We start from the raw sequence: 18,203 nt of genomic DNA, 5'->3' as shown, positions 1-18,203 counted from the left end.
GCCACATGGACCCACTCCCCGTGGGAATCGCTGGCAAACTACATCCACATGTGGTTGTTGAGGTTGGTCAGCGACAAGAGCAGAGTGGCGCAGCGGAAGCGTGCTGGGCCCATAACCCAGAGGTCGATGGATCGAAACCATCCTCTGCTACGTTGCCTTTTTCTATGCCAATCGATATTTGCTTGCGTGCGGGCCCAAAGGCCTTTCTTTCGCACACAAAGAGAAGTTGAACCTGATTCAGGTGATTCAACGAGTCCAAAGCTCTCAGCGTAAGCATGGCACTGGCACCTTTTGCGCTAATGAAATATTGTCTCTTGGCCATGGAGGCCTGCTCGTGCTTTGTTTACTAGATTGCTTTTGTCCAACACTGCCTACGTGACTTTGGCTGAAGCCACAGTTGCCACCACAAAAACGTGGCAACGCCTTGGCACGCGTTATGAGGAGGACTCCGGCTTCCCATGTTGCTCACGGCGCTCGGTTCCAAGCTTCAACATCAAACACAAAAGCAAGGTGTCTCCTGGCAAATCAGGAAAGCTGCATTTGGAGAATGCGGGCATCGATCCCGCTACCTCTCGCATGCTAAGCGAGCGCTCTACCATTTGAGCTAATCCCCCTTTGCTTGAGGTTGTTGCTTGTGCTATGGCTGATCCCTGTCCTCTCCTGGGCTATGTGTAAACTATAGGCAGTTTTGCTAAATCCACAACTTGCTCTGGCCGCTAGACACCAGGAGAGCCACTCCCCCAAGACCTTGGACAACTGAGCCCCTTCTGAAGTATGGCCCCATGGGTTTCAATGATGTCATTGGGAGAAGGTGGTTTCAAAAAGCACTCACACCGCCTAATACATTCTCGACAAGAAACACCTTGTGCCTTGAGGCATTCCATGGGGCTGGAAATTGGGGGAGAGAGCTACAAACACCAAGAGCCCATAATTGCATTGGCCGGGAATCGAACCCGGGCCTCCCGCGTGGCAGGCGAGAATTCTACCACTGAACCACCAATGCTCCACGCCGGGCCAGGCGCCACCACCCTCGCTCAGCTGGCCTAGGAGAGTCCAGCTCTCGCCCACGCTTGACTTGGGATTCGCTTGTCGAAATCCATGAGGATGGTCAGCGACAAGAGCAGAGTGGCGCAGCGGAAGCGTGCTGGGCCCATAACCCAGAGGTCGATGGATCGAAACCATCCTCTGCTACGTTGCCTTTTCCTATGCCAATCGATATTTGCTTGCGGGCCCAAAGGCCTTTCTTTCGCACACAAAGAGAAGTTGAACCTGATTCAGGTGATTCAACGAGTCCAAAGCTCTCAGCGTAAGCATGGCACTGGCACCTTTCCCCCTAATGGAATATTGTCTCTTGGCCATGGAAGCCTGGTCGTGCTTTCTTTAATTGATTGCTTTTGTCCAATACTGCCTACGTGACTTTGGCTGAAGCCACAGATGCCACCACAAAAACGTGGCAATGCCTTGGCACATGTTATGAGGAGCACTCCGGCTTCCCATGTTGCTCACGGCGCTCGGTTCCAAGCTTCAACATCAAACACAAAAGCAAGGTGCCTCCCGTGAAACCAGGAAAGCTGCGTTTGGAGAATGCGGGCATCGATCCCGCTACCTCTCGCATGCAAAGCGAGCGCTCTGCCACTTGAGCTAATCCCCCTTTGCTCGAGTGTGTTGCTTGCGCTATGGCTGATCCCTGTCCTCTCCTGGGCTATGTGTAAAATATAGTCAGTTTTGCGAAATCCACAACCTGCTCTGGCCGCTAGACACCAGGAGAGCCACCCGCTTTCCTAGCGTAGAAGGTTTGCACCCCCCTTTTTTTTCCCTCCTACGACCTTTGACAACTGAGCCCCTTCAGAGGTATGGCCCCATGGGTTTCAATGATGTAATTGGGAGAAGGCTGGTTTCAAAAAGCACTCACACCGCCTAGTACATTCTCGACAAGAAACACCTTGTGCCTTGATGCACTCCACGGGGCTGGAAATTGGGGGAGAGCGCTGCAAACACAAAGAGCCCATAATTGCATTGGCCGGGAATCGAACCCGGGCCTCCCGCGTGGCAGGCGAGAATTCTACCACTGAACCACCAATGCTCCACGCCGGGCCACTTGCCACCACCCTCGCTCAGCTGGTCTAGGAGAGTCCAGCTCTCGCCCACGCTTGACTTGGGATTCGCTGGTCGAAAATCAATGGAAACGCCTAGTCGTCTACATTGTGACTTTGCCACATGGACCCACTCCCCGTGGGAATCGCTGGCAAACTACATCCACATGTGGTTGTTGAGGTTGGTCAGCGACAAGAGCAGAGTGGCGCAGCGGAAGCGTGCTGGGCCCATAACCCAGAGGTCGATGGATCGAAACCATCCTCTGCTACGTTGCCTTTTTCTATGCCAATCGATATTTGCTTGCGTGCGGGCCCAAAGGCCTTTCTTTCGCACACAAAGAGAAGTTGAACCTGATTCAGGTGATTCAACGAGTCCAAAGCTCTCAGCGTAAGCATGGCACTGGCACCTTTTGCGCTAATGAAATATTGTCTCTTGGCCATGGAGGCCTGCTCGTGCTTTGTTTACTAGATTGCTTTTGTCCAACACTGCCTACGTGACTTTGGCTGAAGCCACAGTTGCCACCACAAAAACGTGGCAACGCCTTGGCACGCGTTATGAGGAGGACTCCGGCTTCCCATGTTGCTCACGGCGCTCGGTTCCAAGCTTCAACATCAAACACAAAAGCAAGGTGTCTCCTGGCAAATCAGGAAAGCTGCATTTGGAGAATGCGGGCATCGATCCCGCTACCTCTCGCATGCTAAGCGAGCGCTCTACCATTTGAGCTAATCCCCCTTTGCTTGAGGTTGTTGCTTGTGCTATGGCTGATCCCTGTCCTCTCCTGGGCTATGTGTAAACTATAGGCAGTTTTGCTAAATCCACAACTTGCTCTGGCCGCTAGACACCAGGAGAGCCACTCCCCCAAGACCTTGGACAACTGAGCCCCTTCTGAAGTATGGCCCCATGGGTTTCAATGATGTCATTGGGAGAAGGTGGTTTCAAAAAGCACTCACACCGCCTAATACATTCTCGACAAGAAACACCTTGTGCCTTGAGGCATTCCATGGGGCTGGAAATTGGGGGAGAGAGCTACAAACACCAAGAGCCCATAATTGCATTGGCCGGGAATCGAACCCGGGCCTCCCGCGTGGCAGGCGAGAATTCTACCACTGAACCACCAATGCTCCACGCCGGGCCAGGCGCCACCACCCTCGCTCAGCTGGCCTAGGAGAGTCCAGCTCTCGCCCACGCTTGACTTGGGATTCGCTTGTCGAAATCCATGAGGATGGTCAGCGACAAGAGCAGAGTGGCGCAGCGGAAGCGTGCTGGGCCCATAACCCAGAGGTCGATGGATCGAAACCATCCTCTGCTACGTTGCCTTTTCCTATGCCAATCGATATTTGCTTGCGGGCCCAAAGGCCTTTCTTTCGCACACAAAGAGAAGTTGAACCTGATTCAGGTGATTCAACGAGTCCAAAGCTCTCAGCGTAAGCATGGCACTGGCACCTTTCCCCCTAATGGAATATTGTCTCTTGGCCATGGAAGCCTGGTCGTGCTTTCTTTAATTGATTGCTTTTGTCCAATACTGCCTACGTGACTTTGGCTGAAGCCACAGATGCCACCACAAAAACGTGGCAATGCCTTGGCACATGTTATGAGGAGCACTCCGGCTTCCCATGTTGCTCACGGCGCTCGGTTCCAAGCTTCAACATCAAACACAAAAGCAAGGTGCCTCCCGTGAAACCAGGAAAGCTGCGTTTGGAGAATGCGGGCATCGATCCCGCTACCTCTCGCATGCAAAGCGAGCGCTCTGCCACTTGAGCTAATCCCCCTTTGCTCGAGTGTGTTGCTTGCGCTATGGCTGATCCCTGTCCTCTCCTGGGCTATGTGTAAAATATAGTCAGTTTTGCGAAATCCACAACCTGCTCTGGCCGCTAGACACCAGGAGAGCCACCCGCTTTCCTAGCGTAGAAGGTTTGCACCCCCCTTTTTTTTCCCTCCTACGACCTTTGACAACTGAGCCCCTTCAGAGGTATGGCCCCATGGGTTTCAATGATGTAATTGGGAGAAGGCTGGTTTCAAAAAGCACTCACACCGCCTAGTACATTCTCGACAAGAAACACCTTGTGCCTTGATGCACTCCACGGGGCTGGAAATTGGGGGAGAGCGCTGCAAACACAAAGAGCCCATAATTGCATTGGCCGGGAATCGAACCCGGGCCTCCCGCGTGGCAGGCGAGAATTCTACCACTGAACCACCAATGCTCCACGCCGGGCCAGGCGCCACCACCCTCGCTCAGCTGGTCTAGGAGAGTCCAGCTCTCGCCCACGCTTGACTTGGGATTCGCTGGTCGAAAATCAATGGAAACGCCTAGTCGTCTACATTGTGACTTTGCCACATGGACCCACTCCCCGTGGGAATCGCTGGCAAACTACATCCACATGTGGTTGTTGAGGTTGGTCAGCGACAAGAGCAGAGTGGCGCAGCGGAAGCGTGCTGGGCCCATAACCCAGAGGTCGATGGATCGAAACCATCCTCTGCTACGTTGCCCTTTCCTATGCCAATCGATATTTGCTTGCGTGCGGGCCCAAAGGCCTTTCTTTCGCACACAAAGAGAAGTTGAACCTGATTCAGGTGATTCAACGAGTCCAAAGCTCTCAGCGTAAGCATGGCACTGGCACCTTTTGCGCTAATGAAATATTGTCTCTTGGCCATGGAGGCCTGCTCGTGCTTTGTTTACTAGATTGCTTTTGTCCAACACTGCCTACGTGACTTTGGCTGAAGCCACAGTTGCCACCACAAAAACGTGGCAACGCCTTGGCACGCGTTATGAGGAGGACTCCGGCTTCCCATGTTGCTCACGGCGCTCGGTTCCAAGCTTCAACATCAAACACAAAAGCAAGGTGTCTCCTGGCAAATCAGGAAAGCTGCATTTGGAGAATGCGGGCATCGATCCCGCTACCTCTCGCATGCTAAGCGAGCGCTCTACCATTTGAGCTAATCCCCCTTTGCTTGAGGTTGTTGCTTGTGCTATGGCTGATCCCTGTCCTCTCCTGGGCTATGTGTAAACTATAGGCAGTTTTGCTAAATCCACAACTTGCTCTGGCCGCTAGACACCAGGAGAGCCACTCCCCCAAGACCTTGGACAACTGAGCCCCTTCTGAAGTATGGCCCCATGGGTTTCAATGATGTCATTGGGAGAAGGTGGTTTCAAAAAGCACTCACACCGCCTAATACATTCTCGACAAGAAACACCTTGTGCCTTGAGGCATTCCATGGGGCTGGAAATTGGGGGAGAGAGCTACAAACACCAAGAGCCCATAATTGCATTGGCCGGGAATCGAACCCGGGCCTCCCGCGTGGCAGGCGAGAATTCTACCACTGAACCACCAATGCTCCACGCCGGGCCAGGCGCCACCACCCTCGCTCAGCTGGCCTAGGAGAGTCCAGCTCTCGCCCACGCTTGACTTGGGATTCGCTTGTCGAAATCCATGAGGATGGCCAGCGACAAGAGCAGAGTGGCGCAGCGGAAGCGTGCTGGGCCCATAACCCAGAGGTCGATGGATCGAAACCATCCTCTGCTACGTTGCCTTTTCCTATGCCAATCGATATTTGCTTGCGGGCCCAAAGGCCTTTCTTTCGCACACAAAGAGAAGTTGAACCTGATTCAGGTGATTCAACGAGTCCAAAGCTCTCAGCGTAAGCATGGCACTGGCACCTTTCCCCCTAATGGAATATTGTCTCTTGGCCATGGAAGCCTGGTCGTGCTTTCTTTAATTGATTGCTTTTGTCCAATACTGCCTACGAGACTTTGGCTGAAGCCACAGATGCCACCACAAAAACGTGGCAATGCCTTGGCACATGTTATGAGGAGCACTCCGGCTTCCCATGTTGCTCACGGCGCTCGGTTCCAAGCTTCAACATCAAACACAAAAGCAAGGTGCCTCCCGTGAAACCAGGAAAGCTGCGTTTGGAGAATGCGGGCATCGATCCCGCTACCTCTCGCATGCAAAGCGAGCGCTCTGCCACTTGAGCTAATCCCCCTTTGCTCGAGTGTGTTGCTTGCGCTATGGCTGATCCCTGTCCTCTCCTGGGCTATGTGTAAAATATAGTCAGTTTTGCGAAATCCACAACCTGCTCTGGCCGCTAGACACCAGGAGAGCCACCCGCTTTCCTAGCGTAGAAGGTTTGCACCCCCCTTTTTTTTCCCTCCTACGACCTTTGACAACTGAGCCCCTTCAGAGGTATGGCCCCATGGGTTTCAATGATGTAATTGGGAGAAGGCTGGTTTCAAAAAGCACTCACACCGCCTAGTACATTCTCGACAAGAAACACCTTGTGCCTTGATGCACTCCACGGGGCTGGAAATTGGGGGAGAGCGCTGCAAACACAAAGAGCCCATAATTGCATTGGCCGGGAATCGAACCCGGGCCTCCCGCGTGGCAGGCGAGAATTCTACCACTGAACCACCAATGCTCCACGCCGGGCCACTTGCCACCACCCTCGCTCAGCTGGTCTAGGAGAGTCCAGCTCTCGCCCACGCTTGACTTGGGATTCGCTGGTCGAAAATCAATGGAAACGCCTAGTCGTCTACATTGTGACTTTGCCACATGGACCCACTCCCCGTGGGAATCGCTGGCAAACTACATCCACATGTGGTTGTTGAGGTTGGTCAGCGACAAGAGCAGAGTGGCGCAGCGGAAGCGTGCTGGGCCCATAACCCAGAGGTCGATGGATCGAAACCATCCTCTGCTACGTTGCCCTTTCCTATGCCAATCGATATTTGCTTGCGTGCGGGCCCAAAGGCCTTTCTTTCGCACACAAAGAGAAGTTGAACCTGATTCAGGTGATTCAACGAGTCCAAAGCTCTCAGCGTAAGCATGGCACTGGCACCTTTTGCGCTAATGAAATATTGTCTCTTGGCCATGGAGGCCTGCTCGTGCTTTGTTTACTAGATTGCTTTTGTCCAACACTGCCTACGTGACTTTGGCTGAAGCCACAGTTGCCACCACAAAAACGTGGCAACGCCTTGGCACGCGTTATGAGGAGGACTCCGGCTTCCCATGTTGCTCACGGCGCTCGGTTCCAAGCTTCAACATCAAACACAAAAGCAAGGTGTCTCCTGGCAAATCAGGAAAGCTGCATTTGGAGAATGCGGGCATCGATCCCGCTACCTCTCGCATGCTAAGCGAGCGCTCTACCATTTGAGCTAATCCCCCTTTGCTTGAGGTTGTTGCTTGTGCTATGGCTGATCCCTGTCCTCTCCTGGGCTATGTGTAAACTATAGGCAGTTTTGCTAAATCCACAACTTGCTCTGGCCGCTAGACACCAGGAGAGCCACTCCCCCAAGACCTTGGACAACTGAGCCCCTTCTGAAGTATGGCCCCATGGGTTTCAATGATGTCATTGGGAGAAGGTGGTTTCAAAAAGCACTCACACCGCCTAATACATTCTCGACAAGAAACACCTTGTGCCTTGAGGCATTCCATGGGGCTGGAAATTGGGGGAGAGAGCTACAAACACCAAGAGCCCATAATTGCATTGGCCGGGAATCGAACCCGGGCCTCCCGCGTGGCAGGCGAGAATTCTACCACTGAACCACCAATGCTCCACGCCGGGCCAGGCGCCACCACCCTCGCTCAGCTGGCCTAGGAGAGTCCAGCTCTCGCCCACGCTTGACTTGGGATTCGCTTGTCGAAATCCATGAGGATGGCCAGCGACAAGAGCAGAGTGGCGCAGCGGAAGCGTGCTGGGCCCATAACCCAGAGGTCGATGGATCGAAACCATCCTCTGCTACGTTGCCTTTTCCTATGCCAATCGATATTTGCTTGCGGGCCCAAAGGCCTTTCTTTCGCACACAAAGAGAAGTTGAACCTGATTCAGGTGATTCAACGAGTCCAAAGCTCTCAGCGTAAGCATGGCACTGGCACCTTTCCCCCTAATGGAATATTGTCTCTTGGCCATGGAAGCCTGGTCGTGCTTTCTTTAATTGATTGCTTTTGTCCAATACTGCCTACGTGACTTTGGCTGAAGCCACAGATGCCACCACAAAAACGTGGCAATGCCTTGGCACATGTTATGAGGAGCACTCCGGCTTCCCATGTTGCTCACGGCGCTCGGTTCCAAGCTTCAACATCAAACACAAAAGCAAGGTGCCTCCCGTGAAACCAGGAAAGCTGCGTTTGGAGAATGCGGGCATCGATCCCGCTACCTCTCGCATGCAAAGCGAGCGCTCTGCCACTTGAGCTAATCCCCCTTTGCTCGAGTGTGTTGCTTGCGCTATGGCTGATCCCTGTCCTCTCCTGGGCTATGTGTAAAATATAGTCAGTTTTGCGAAATCCACAACCTGCTCTGGCCGCTAGACACCAGGAGAGCCACCCGCTTTCCTAGCGTAGAAGGTTTGCACCCCCCTTTTTTTTCCCTCCTACGACCTTTGACAACTGAGCCCCTTCAGAGGTATGGCCCCATGGGTTTCAATGATGTAATTGGGAGAAGGCTGGTTTCAAAAAGCACTCACACCGCCTAGTACATTCTCGACAAGAAACACCTTGTGCCTTGATGCACTCCACGGGGCTGGAAATTGGGGGAGAGCGCTGCAAACACAAAGAGCCCATAATTGCATTGGCCGGGAATCGAACCCGGGCCTCCCGCGTGGCAGGCGAGAATTCTACCACTGAACCACCAATGCTCCACGCCGGGCCACTTGCCACCACCCTCGCTCAGCTGGTCTAGGAGAGTCCAGCTCTCGCCCACGCTTGACTTGGGATTCGCTGGTCGAAAATCAATGGAAACGCCTAGTCGTCTACATTGTGACTTTGCCACATGGACCCACTCCCCGTGGGAATCGCTGGCAAACTACATCCACATGTGGTTGTTGAGGTTGGTCAGCGACAAGAGCAGAGTGGCGCAGCGGAAGCGTGCTGGGCCCATAACCCAGAGGTCGATGGATCGAAACCATCCTCTGCTACGTTGCCCTTTCCTATGCCAATCGATATTTGCTTGCGTGCGGGCCCAAAGGCCTTTCTTTCGCACACAAAGAGAAGTTGAACCTGATTCAGGTGATTCAACGAGTCCAAAGCTCTCAGCGTAAGCATGGCACTGGCACCTTTTGCGCTAATGAAATATTGTCTCTTGGCCATGGAGGCCTGCTCGTGCTTTGTTTACTAGATTGCTTTTGTCCAACACTGCCTACGTGACTTTGGCTGAAGCCACAGTTGCCACCACAAAAACGTGGCAACGCCTTGGCACGCGTTATGAGGAGGACTCCGGCTTCCCATGTTGCTCACGGCGCTCGGTTCCAAGCTTCAACATCAAACACAAAAGCAAGGTGTCTCCTGGCAAATCAGGAAAGCTGCATTTGGAGAATGCGGGCATCGATCCCGCTACCTCTCGCATGCTAAGCGAGCGCTCTACCATTTGAGCTAATCCCCCTTTGCTTGAGGTTGTTGCTTGTGCTATGGCTGATCCCTGTCCTCTCCTGGGCTATGTGTAAACTATAGGCAGTTTTGCTAAATCCACAACTTGCTCTGGCCGCTAGACACCAGGAGAGCCACTCCCCCAAGACCTTGGACAACTGAGCCCCTTCTGAAGTATGGCCCCATGGGTTTCAATGATGTCATTGGGAGAAGGTGGTTTCAAAAAGCACTCACACCGCCTAATACATTCTCGACAAGAAACACCTTGTGCCTTGAGGCATTCCATGGGGCTGGAAATTGGGGGAGAGAGCTACAAACACCAAGAGCCCATAATTGCATTGGCCGGGAATCGAACCCGGGCCTCCCGCGTGGCAGGCGAGAATTCTACCACTGAACCACCAATGCTCCACGCCGGGCCAGGCGCCACCACCCTCGCTCAGCTGGCCTAGGAGAGTCCAGCTCTCGCCCACGCTTGACTTGGGATTCGCTTGTCGAAATCCATGAGGATGGCCAGCGACAAGAGCAGAGTGGCGCAGCGGAAGCGTGCTGGGCCCATAACCCAGAGGTCGATGGATCGAAACCATCCTCTGCTACGTTGCCTTTTCCTATGCCAATCGATATTTGCTTGCGGGCCCAAAGGCCTTTCTTTCGCACACAAAGAGAAGTTGAACCTGATTCAGGTGATTCAACGAGTCCAAAGCTCTCAGCGTAAGCATGGCACTGGCACCTTTCCCCCTAATGGAATATTGTCTCTTGGCCATGGAAGCCTGGTCGTGCTTTCTTTAATTGATTGCTTTTGTCCAATACTGCCTACGTGACTTTGGCTGAAGCCACAGATGCCACCACAAAAACGTGGCAATGCCTTGGCACATGTTATGAGGAGCACTCCGGCTTCCCATGTTGCTCACGGCGCTCGGTTCCAAGCTTCAACATCAAACACAAAAGCAAGGTGCCTCCCGTGAAACCAGGAAAGCTGCGTTTGGAGAATGCGGGCATCGATCCCGCTACCTCTCGCATGCAAAGCGAGCGCTCTGCCACTTGAGCTAATCCCCCTTTGCTCGAGTGTGTTGCTTGCGCTATGGCTGATCCCTGTCCTCTCCTGGGCTATGTGTAAAATATAGTCAGTTTTGCGAAATCCACAACCTGCTCTGGCCGCTAGACACCAGGAGAGCCACCCGCTTTCCTAGCGTAGAAGGTTTGCACCCCCCTTTTTTTTCCCTCCTACGACCTTTGACAACTGAGCCCCTTCAGAGGTATGGCCCCATGGGTTTCAATGATGTAATTGGGAGAAGGCTGGTTTCAAAAAGCACTCACACCGCCTAGTACATTCTCGACAAGAAACACCTTGTGCCTTGATGCACTCCACGGGGCTGGAAATTGGGGGAGAGCGCTGCAAACACAAAGAGCCCATAATTGCATTGGCCGGGAATCGAACCCGGGCCTCCCGCGTGGCAGGCGAGAATTCTACCACTGAACCACCAATGCTCCACGCCGGGCCACTTGCCACCACCCTCGCTCAGCTGGTCTAGGAGAGTCCAGCTCTCGCCCACGCTTGACTTGGGATTCGCTGGTCGAAAATCAATGGAAACGCCTAGTCGTCTACATTGTGACTTTGCCACATGGACCCACTCCCCGTGGGAATCGCTGGCAAACTACATCCACATGTGGTTGTTGAGGTTGGTCAGCGACAAGAGCAGAGTGGCGCAGCGGAAGCGTGCTGGGCCCATAACCCAGAGGTCGATGGATCGAAACCATCCTCTGCTACGTTGCCTTTTTCTATGCCAATCGATATTTGCTTGCGTGCGGGCCCAAAGGCCTTTCTTTCGCACACAAAGAGAAGTTGAACCTGATTCAGGTGATTCAACGAGTCCAAAGCTCTCAGCGTAAGCATGGCACTGGCACCTTTTGCGCTAATGAAATATTGTCTCTTGGCCATGGAGGCCTGCTCGTGCTTTGTTTACTAGATTGCTTTTGTCCAACACTGCCTACGTGACTTTGGCTGAAGCCACAGTTGCCACCACAAAAACGTGGCAACGCCTTGGCACGCGTTATGAGGAGGACTCCGGCTTCCCATGTTGCTCACGGCGCTCGGTTCCAAGCTTCAACATCAAACACAAAAGCAAGGTGTCTCCTGGCAAATCAGGAAAGCTGCATTTGGAGAATGCGGGCATCGATCCCGCTACCTCTCGCATGCTAAGCGAGCGCTCTACCATTTGAGCTAATCCCCCTTTGCTTGAGGTTGTTGCTTGTGCTATGGCTGATCCCTGTCCTCTCCTGGGCTATGTGTAAACTATAGGCAGTTTTGCTAAATCCACAACTTGCTCTGGCCGCTAGACACCAGGAGAGCCACTCCCCCAAGACCTTGGACAACTGAGCCCCTTCTGAAGTATGGCCCCATGGGTTTCAATGATGTCATTGGGAGAAGGTGGTTTCAAAAAGCACTCACACCGCCTAATACATTCTCGACAAGAAACACCTTGTGCCTTGAGGCATTCCATGGGGCTGGAAATTGGGGGAGAGAGCTACAAACACCAAGAGCCCATAATTGCATTGGCCGGGAATCGAACCCGGGCCTCCCGCGTGGCAGGCGAGAATTCTACCACTGAACCACCAATGCTCCACGCCGGGCCAGGCGCCACCACCCTCGCTCAGCTGGCCTAGGAGAGTCCAGCTCTCGCCCACGCTTGACTTGGGATTCGCTTGTCGAAATCCATGAGGATGGTCAGCGACAAGAGCAGAGTGGCGCAGCGGAAGCGTGCTGGGCCCATAACCCAGAGGTCGATGGATCGAAACCATCCTCTGCTACGTTGCCTTTTCCTATGCCAATCGATATTTGCTTGCGGGCCCAAAGGCCTTTCTTTCGCACACAAAGAGAAGTTGAACCTGATTCAGGTGATTCAACGAGTCCAAAGCTCTCAGCGTAAGCATGGCACTGGCACCTTTCCCCCTAATGGAATATTGTCTCTTGGCCATGGAAGCCTGGTCGTGCTTTCTTTAATTGATTGCTTTTGTCCAATACTGCCTACGTGACTTTGGCTGAAGCCACAGATGCCACCACAAAAACGTGGCAATGCCTTGGCACATGTTATGAGGAGCACTCCGGCTTCCCATGTTGCTCACGGCGCTCGGTTCCAAGCTTCAACATCAAACACAAAAGCAAGGTGCCTCCCGTGAAACCAGGAAAGCTGCGTTTGGAGAATGCGGGCATCGATCCCGCTACCTCTCGCATGCAAAGCGAGCGCTCTGCCACTTGAGCTAATCCCCCTTTGCTCGAGTGTGTTGCTTGCGCTATGGCTGATCCCTGTCCTCTCCTGGGCTATGTGTAAAATATAGTCAGTTTTGCGAAATCCACAACCTGCTCTGGCCGCTAGACACCAGGAGAGCCACCCGCTTTCCTAGCGTAGAAGGTTTGCACCCCCCTTTTTTTTCCCTCCTACGACCTTTGACAACTGAGCCCCTTCAGAGGTATGGCCCCATGGGTTTCAATGATGTAATTGGGAGAAGGCTGGTTTCAAAAAGCACTCACACCGCCTAGTACATTCTCGACAAGAAACACCTTGTGCCTTGATGCACTCCACGGGGCTGGAAATTGGGGGAGAGCGCTGCAAACACAAAGAGCCCATAATTGCATTGGCCGGGAATCGAACCCGGGCCTCCCGCGTGGCAGGCGAGAATTCTACCACTGAACCACCAATGCTCCACGCCGGGCCACTTGCCACCACCCTCGCTCAGCTGGTCTAGGAGAGTCCAGCTCTCGCCCACGCTTGACTTGGGATTCGCTGGTCGAAAATCAATGGAAACGCCTAGTCGTCTACATTGTGACTTTGCCACATGGACCCACTCCCCGTGGGAATCGCTGGCAAACTACATCCACATGTGGTTGTTGAGGTTGGTCAGCGACAAGAGCAGAGTGGCGCAGCGGAAGCGTGCTGGGCCCATAACCCAGAGGTCGATGGATCGAAACCATCCTCTGCTACGTTGCCCTTTCCTATGCCAATCGATATTTGCTTGCGTGCGGGCCCAAAGGCCTTTCTTTCGCACACAAAGAGAAGTTGAACCTGATTCAGGTGATTCAACGAGTCCAAAGCTCTCAGCGTAAGCATGGCACTGGCACCTTTTGCGCTAATGAAATATTGTCTCTTGGCCATGGAGGCCTGCTCGTGCTTTGTTTACTAGATTGCTTTTGTCCAACACTGCCTACGTGACTTTGGCTGAAGCCACAGTTGCCACCACAAAAACGTGGCAACGCCTTGGCACGCGTTATGAGGAGGACTCCGGCTTCCCATGTTGCTCACGGCGCTCGGTTCCAAGCTTCAACATCAAACACAAAAGCAAGGTGTCTCCTGGCAAATCAGGAAAGCTGCATTTGGAGAATGCGGGCATCGATCCCGCTACCTCTCGCATGCTAAGCGAGCGCTCTACCATTTGAGCTAATCCCCCTTTGCTTGAGGTTCTTGCTTGTGCTATGGCTGATCCCTGTCCTCTCCTGGGCTATGTGTAAACTATAGGCAGTTTTGCTAAATCCACAACTTGCTCTGGCCGCTAGACACCAGGAGAGCCACTCCCCCAAGACCTTGGACAACTGAGCCCCTTCTGAAGTATGGCCCCATGGGTTTCAATGATGTCATTGGGAGAAGGTGGTTTCAAAAAGCACTCACACCGCCTAATACATTCTCGACAAGAAACACCTTGTGCCTTGAGGCATTCCATGGGGCTGGAAATTGGGGGAGAGAGCTACAAACACCAAGAGCCCATAATTGCATTGGCCGGGAATCGAACCCGGGCCTCCCGCGTGGCAGGCGAGAATTCTACCACTGAACCACCAATGCTCCACGCCGGGCCAGGCGCCACCACCCTCGCTCAGCTGGCCTAGGAGAGTCCAGCTCTCGCCCACGCTTGACTTGGGATTCGCTTGTCGAAATCCATGAGGATGGTCAGCGACAAGAGCAGAGTGGCGCAGCGGAAGCGTGCTGGGCCCATAACCCAGAGGTCGATGGATCGAAACCATCCTCTGCTACGTTGCCTTTTCCTATGCCAATCGATATTTGCTTGCGGGCCCAAAGGCCTTTCTTTCGCACACAAAGAGAAGTTGAACCTGATTCAGGTGATTCAACGAGTCCAAAGCTCTCAGCGTAAGCATGGCACTGGCACCTTTCCCCCTAATGGAATATTGTCTCTTGGCCATGGAAGCCTGGTCGTGCTTTCTTTAATTGATTGCTTTTGTCCAATACTGCCTACGTGACTTTGGCTGAAGCCACAGATGCCACCACAAAAACGTGGCAATGCCTTGGCACATGTTATGAGGAGCACTCCGGCTTCCCATGTTGCTCACGGCGCTCGGTTCCAAGCTTCAACATCAAACACAAAAGCAAGGTGCCTCCCGTGAAACCAGGAAAGCTGCGTTTGGAGAATGCGGGCATCGATCCCGCTACCTCTCGCATGCAAAGCGAGCGCTCTGCCACTTGAGCTAATCCCCCTTTGCTCGAGTGTGTTGCTTGCGCTATGGCTGATCCCTGTCCTCTCCTGGGCTATGTGTAAAATATAGTCAGTTTTGCGAAATCCACAACCTGCTCTGGCCGCTAGACACCAGGAGAGCCACCCGCTTTCCTAGCGTAGAAGGTTTGCACCCCCCTTTTTTTTCCCTCCTACGACCTTTGACAACTGAGCCCCTTCAGAGGTATGGCCCCATGGGTTTCAATGATGTAATTGGGAGAAGGCTGGTTTCAAAAAGCACTCACACCGCCTAGTACATTCTCGACAAGAAACACCTTGTGCCTTGATGCACTCCACGGGGCTGGAAATTGGGGGAGAGCGCTGCAAACACAAAGAGCCCATAATTGCATTGGCCGGGAATCGAACCCGGGCCTCCCGCGTGGCAGGCGAGAATTCTACCACTGAACCACCAATGCTCCACGCCGGGCCACTTGCCACCACCCTCGCTCAGCTGGTCTAGGAGAGTCCAGCTCTCGCCCACGCTTGACTTGGGATTCGCTGGTCGAAAATCAATGGAAACGCCTAGTCGTCTACATTGTGACTTTGCCACATGGACCCACTCCCCGTGGGAATCGCTGGCAAACTACATCCACATGTGGTTGTTGAGGTTGGTCAGCGACAAGAGCAGAGTGGCGCAGCGGAAGCGTGCTGGGCCCATAACCCAGAGGTTGATGGATCGAAACCATCCTCTGCTACGTTGCCCTTTCCTATGCCAATCGATATTTGCTTGCGTGCGGGCCCAAAGGCCTTTCTTTCGCACACAAAGAGAAGTTGAACCTGATTCAGGTGATTCAACGAGTCCAAAGCTCTCAGCGTAAGCATGGCACTGGCACCTTTTGCGCTAATGAAATATTGTCTCTTGGCCATGGAGGCCTGCTCGTGCTTTGTTTACTAGATTGCTTTTGTCCAACACTGCCTACGTGACTTTGGCTGAAGCCACAGTTGCCACCACAAAAACGTGGCAACGCCTTGGCACGCGTTATGAGGAGGACTCCGGCTTCCCATGTTGCTCACGGCGCTCGGTTCCAAGCTTCAACATCAAACACAAAAGCAAGGTGTCTCCTGGCAAATCAGGAAAGCTGCATTTGGAGAATGCGGGCATCGATCCCGCTACCTCTCGCATGCTAAGCGAGCGCTCTACCATTTGAGCTAATCCCCCTTTGCTTGAGGTTGTTGCTTGTGCTATGGCTGATCCCTGTCCTCTCCTGGGCTATGTGTAAACTATAGGCAGTTTTGCTAAATCCACAACTTGCTCTGGCCGCTAGACACCAGGAGAGCCACTCCCCCAAGACCTTGGACAACTGAGCCCCTTCTGAAGTATGGCCCCATGGGTTTCAATGATGTCATTGGGAGAAGGTGGTTTCAAAAAGCACTCACACCGCCTAATACATTCTCGACAAGAAACACCTTGTGCCTTGAGGCATTCCATGGGGCTGGAAATTGGGGGAGAGAGCTACAAACACCAAGAGCCCATAATTGCATTGGCCGGGAATCGAACCCGGGCCTCCCGCGTGGCAGGCGAGAATTCTACCACTGAACCACCAATGCTCCACGCCGGGCCAGGCGCCACCACCCTCGCTCAGCTGGCCTAGGAGAGTCCAGCTCTCGCCCACGCTTGACTTGGGATTCGCTTGTCGAAATCCATGAGGATGGCCAGCGACAAGAGCAGAGTGGCGCAGCGGAAGCGTGCTGGGCCCATAACCCAGAGGTCGATGGATCGAAACCATCCTCTGCTACGTTGCCTTTTCCTATGCCAATCGATATTTGCTTGCGGGCCCAAAGGCCTTTCTTTCGCACACAAAGAGAAGTTGAACCTGATTCAGGTGATTCAACGAGTCCAAAGCTCTCAGCGTAAGCATGGCACTGGCACCTTTCCCCCTAATGGAATATTGTCTCTTGGCCATGGAAGCCTGGTCGTGCTTTCTTTAATTGATTGCTTTTGTCCAATACTGCCTACGTGACTTTGGCTGAAGCCACAGATGCCACCACAAAAACGTGGCAATGCCTTGGCACATGTTATGAGGAGCACTCCGGCTTCCCATGTTGCTCACGGCGCTCGGTTCCAAGCTTCAACATCAAACACAAAAGCAAGGTGCCTCCCGTGAAACCAGGAAAGCTGCGTTTGGAGAATGCGGGCATCGATCCCGCTACCTCTCGCATGCAAAGCGAGCGCTCTGCCACTTGAGCTAATCCCCCTTTGCTCGAGTGTGTTGCTTGCGCTATGGCTGATCCCTGTCCTCTCCTGGGCTATGTGTAAAATATAGTCAGTTTTGCGAAATCCACAACCTGCTCTGGCCGCTAGACACCAGGAGAGCCACCCGCTTTCCTAGCGTAGAAGGTTTGCACCCCCCTTTTTTTTCCCTCCTACGACCTTTGACAACTGAGCCCCTTCAGAGGTATGGCCCCATGGGTTTCAATGATGTAATTGGGAGAAGGCTGGTTTCAAAAAGCACTCACACCGCCTAGTACATTCTCGACAAGAAACACCTTGTGCCTTGATGCACTCCACGGGGCTGGAAATTGGGGGAGAGCGCTGCAAACACAAAGAGCCCATAATTGCATTGGCCGGGAATCGAACCCGGGCCTCCCGCGTGGCAGGCGAGAATTCTACCACTGAACCACCAATGCTCCACGCCGGGCCACTTGCCACCACCCTCGCTCAGCTGGTCTAGGAGAGTCCAGCTCTCGCCCACGCTTGACTTGGGATTCGCTGGTCGAAAATCAATGGAAACGCCTAGTCGTCTACATTGTGACTTTGCCACATGGACCCACTCCCCGTGGGAATCGCTGGCAAACTACATCCACATGTGGTTGTTGAGGTTGGTCAGCGACAAGAGCAGAGTGGCGCAGCGGAAGCGTGCTGGGCCCATAACCCAGAGGTCGATGGATCGAAACCATCCTCTGCTACGTTGCCTTTTTCTATGCCAATCGATATTTGCTTGCGTGCGGGCCCAAAGGCCTTTCTTTCGCACACAAAGAGAAGTTGAACCTGATTCAGGTGATTCAACGAGTCCAAAGCTCTCAGCGTAAGCATGGCACTGGCACCTTTTGCGCTAATGAAATATTGTCTCTTGGCCATGGAGGCCTGCTCGTGCTTTGTTTACTAGATTGCTTTTGTCCAACACTGCCTACGTGACTTTGGCTGAAGCCACAGTTGCCACCACAAAAACGTGGCAACGCCTTGGCACGCGTTATGAGGAGGACTCCGGCTTCCCATGTTGCTCACGGCGCTCGGTTCCAAGCTTCAACATCAAACACAAAAGC

At 53.4% G+C, this 18,203-nt stretch overlaps 32 non-coding genes across 32 annotated transcripts; all 32 read right to left on the bottom strand.

Moving 5' to 3' along the window:
• Positions 1–541: 541 nt before the first annotated feature.
• Positions 542–614, bottom strand: TRNAA-AGC (transfer RNA alanine (anticodon AGC)). Its single transcript has one exon. It is a non-coding gene; the product is annotated as a tRNA-Ala (tRNA).
• A 318-nt stretch (positions 615–932) lies between these two features.
• On the bottom strand, positions 933–1,003 carry TRNAG-GCC (transfer RNA glycine (anticodon GCC)). The gene has a single exon. It is a non-coding gene; the product is annotated as a tRNA-Gly (tRNA).
• Positions 1,004–1,578: 575 nt separating this feature from the next.
• TRNAA-UGC (transfer RNA alanine (anticodon UGC)) lies at positions 1,579–1,651 on the bottom strand. The gene has a single exon. It is a non-coding gene; the product is annotated as a tRNA-Ala (tRNA).
• A 361-nt stretch (positions 1,652–2,012) lies between these two features.
• Positions 2,013–2,083, bottom strand: TRNAG-GCC (transfer RNA glycine (anticodon GCC)). The gene has a single exon. It is a non-coding gene; the product is annotated as a tRNA-Gly (tRNA).
• Positions 2,084–2,753: 670 nt separating this feature from the next.
• TRNAA-AGC (transfer RNA alanine (anticodon AGC)) lies at positions 2,754–2,826 on the bottom strand. Its single transcript has one exon. It is a non-coding gene; the product is annotated as a tRNA-Ala (tRNA).
• Positions 2,827–3,144: 318 nt separating this feature from the next.
• TRNAG-GCC (transfer RNA glycine (anticodon GCC)) lies at positions 3,145–3,215 on the bottom strand. Its single transcript has one exon. It is a non-coding gene; the product is annotated as a tRNA-Gly (tRNA).
• Positions 3,216–3,790: 575 nt separating this feature from the next.
• TRNAA-UGC (transfer RNA alanine (anticodon UGC)) lies at positions 3,791–3,863 on the bottom strand. Its single transcript has one exon. It is a non-coding gene; the product is annotated as a tRNA-Ala (tRNA).
• A 361-nt stretch (positions 3,864–4,224) lies between these two features.
• On the bottom strand, positions 4,225–4,295 carry TRNAG-GCC (transfer RNA glycine (anticodon GCC)). The gene has a single exon. It is a non-coding gene; the product is annotated as a tRNA-Gly (tRNA).
• A 670-nt stretch (positions 4,296–4,965) lies between these two features.
• On the bottom strand, positions 4,966–5,038 carry TRNAA-AGC (transfer RNA alanine (anticodon AGC)). The gene has a single exon. It is a non-coding gene; the product is annotated as a tRNA-Ala (tRNA).
• Positions 5,039–5,356: 318 nt separating this feature from the next.
• Positions 5,357–5,427, bottom strand: TRNAG-GCC (transfer RNA glycine (anticodon GCC)). The gene has a single exon. It is a non-coding gene; the product is annotated as a tRNA-Gly (tRNA).
• A 575-nt stretch (positions 5,428–6,002) lies between these two features.
• TRNAA-UGC (transfer RNA alanine (anticodon UGC)) lies at positions 6,003–6,075 on the bottom strand. The gene has a single exon. It is a non-coding gene; the product is annotated as a tRNA-Ala (tRNA).
• A 361-nt stretch (positions 6,076–6,436) lies between these two features.
• Positions 6,437–6,507, bottom strand: TRNAG-GCC (transfer RNA glycine (anticodon GCC)). The gene has a single exon. It is a non-coding gene; the product is annotated as a tRNA-Gly (tRNA).
• A 670-nt stretch (positions 6,508–7,177) lies between these two features.
• Positions 7,178–7,250, bottom strand: TRNAA-AGC (transfer RNA alanine (anticodon AGC)). Its single transcript has one exon. It is a non-coding gene; the product is annotated as a tRNA-Ala (tRNA).
• Positions 7,251–7,568: 318 nt separating this feature from the next.
• Positions 7,569–7,639, bottom strand: TRNAG-GCC (transfer RNA glycine (anticodon GCC)). Its single transcript has one exon. It is a non-coding gene; the product is annotated as a tRNA-Gly (tRNA).
• Positions 7,640–8,214: 575 nt separating this feature from the next.
• On the bottom strand, positions 8,215–8,287 carry TRNAA-UGC (transfer RNA alanine (anticodon UGC)). The gene has a single exon. It is a non-coding gene; the product is annotated as a tRNA-Ala (tRNA).
• Positions 8,288–8,648: 361 nt separating this feature from the next.
• On the bottom strand, positions 8,649–8,719 carry TRNAG-GCC (transfer RNA glycine (anticodon GCC)). The gene has a single exon. It is a non-coding gene; the product is annotated as a tRNA-Gly (tRNA).
• A 670-nt stretch (positions 8,720–9,389) lies between these two features.
• On the bottom strand, positions 9,390–9,462 carry TRNAA-AGC (transfer RNA alanine (anticodon AGC)). Its single transcript has one exon. It is a non-coding gene; the product is annotated as a tRNA-Ala (tRNA).
• A 318-nt stretch (positions 9,463–9,780) lies between these two features.
• On the bottom strand, positions 9,781–9,851 carry TRNAG-GCC (transfer RNA glycine (anticodon GCC)). The gene has a single exon. It is a non-coding gene; the product is annotated as a tRNA-Gly (tRNA).
• A 575-nt stretch (positions 9,852–10,426) lies between these two features.
• TRNAA-UGC (transfer RNA alanine (anticodon UGC)) lies at positions 10,427–10,499 on the bottom strand. The gene has a single exon. It is a non-coding gene; the product is annotated as a tRNA-Ala (tRNA).
• Positions 10,500–10,860: 361 nt separating this feature from the next.
• Positions 10,861–10,931, bottom strand: TRNAG-GCC (transfer RNA glycine (anticodon GCC)). Its single transcript has one exon. It is a non-coding gene; the product is annotated as a tRNA-Gly (tRNA).
• Positions 10,932–11,601: 670 nt separating this feature from the next.
• TRNAA-AGC (transfer RNA alanine (anticodon AGC)) lies at positions 11,602–11,674 on the bottom strand. Its single transcript has one exon. It is a non-coding gene; the product is annotated as a tRNA-Ala (tRNA).
• Positions 11,675–11,992: 318 nt separating this feature from the next.
• Positions 11,993–12,063, bottom strand: TRNAG-GCC (transfer RNA glycine (anticodon GCC)). The gene has a single exon. It is a non-coding gene; the product is annotated as a tRNA-Gly (tRNA).
• A 575-nt stretch (positions 12,064–12,638) lies between these two features.
• On the bottom strand, positions 12,639–12,711 carry TRNAA-UGC (transfer RNA alanine (anticodon UGC)). Its single transcript has one exon. It is a non-coding gene; the product is annotated as a tRNA-Ala (tRNA).
• Positions 12,712–13,072: 361 nt separating this feature from the next.
• Positions 13,073–13,143, bottom strand: TRNAG-GCC (transfer RNA glycine (anticodon GCC)). The gene has a single exon. It is a non-coding gene; the product is annotated as a tRNA-Gly (tRNA).
• Positions 13,144–13,813: 670 nt separating this feature from the next.
• TRNAA-AGC (transfer RNA alanine (anticodon AGC)) lies at positions 13,814–13,886 on the bottom strand. The gene has a single exon. It is a non-coding gene; the product is annotated as a tRNA-Ala (tRNA).
• Positions 13,887–14,204: 318 nt separating this feature from the next.
• TRNAG-GCC (transfer RNA glycine (anticodon GCC)) lies at positions 14,205–14,275 on the bottom strand. Its single transcript has one exon. It is a non-coding gene; the product is annotated as a tRNA-Gly (tRNA).
• Positions 14,276–14,850: 575 nt separating this feature from the next.
• On the bottom strand, positions 14,851–14,923 carry TRNAA-UGC (transfer RNA alanine (anticodon UGC)). Its single transcript has one exon. It is a non-coding gene; the product is annotated as a tRNA-Ala (tRNA).
• A 361-nt stretch (positions 14,924–15,284) lies between these two features.
• Positions 15,285–15,355, bottom strand: TRNAG-GCC (transfer RNA glycine (anticodon GCC)). The gene has a single exon. It is a non-coding gene; the product is annotated as a tRNA-Gly (tRNA).
• Positions 15,356–16,025: 670 nt separating this feature from the next.
• TRNAA-AGC (transfer RNA alanine (anticodon AGC)) lies at positions 16,026–16,098 on the bottom strand. Its single transcript has one exon. It is a non-coding gene; the product is annotated as a tRNA-Ala (tRNA).
• A 318-nt stretch (positions 16,099–16,416) lies between these two features.
• On the bottom strand, positions 16,417–16,487 carry TRNAG-GCC (transfer RNA glycine (anticodon GCC)). The gene has a single exon. It is a non-coding gene; the product is annotated as a tRNA-Gly (tRNA).
• Positions 16,488–17,062: 575 nt separating this feature from the next.
• On the bottom strand, positions 17,063–17,135 carry TRNAA-UGC (transfer RNA alanine (anticodon UGC)). The gene has a single exon. It is a non-coding gene; the product is annotated as a tRNA-Ala (tRNA).
• A 361-nt stretch (positions 17,136–17,496) lies between these two features.
• Positions 17,497–17,567, bottom strand: TRNAG-GCC (transfer RNA glycine (anticodon GCC)). Its single transcript has one exon. It is a non-coding gene; the product is annotated as a tRNA-Gly (tRNA).
• Positions 17,568–18,203: the final 636 nt, after the last annotated feature.

The sequence above is a fragment of the Lithobates pipiens genome, unplaced genomic scaffold (genome assembly GCF_037356315.1).
Source record: "Lithobates pipiens isolate NorthernLeopardFrog02 unplaced genomic scaffold, aLitPip1_a1.2 Scaffold_18, whole genome shotgun sequence".
Taxonomy (NCBI): Eukaryota; Metazoa; Chordata; class Amphibia; order Anura; family Ranidae; genus Lithobates; species Lithobates pipiens.
Note: the sequence above shows the minus strand (reverse complement) of the source record. Positions and strands in the feature narration are given on the sequence as shown.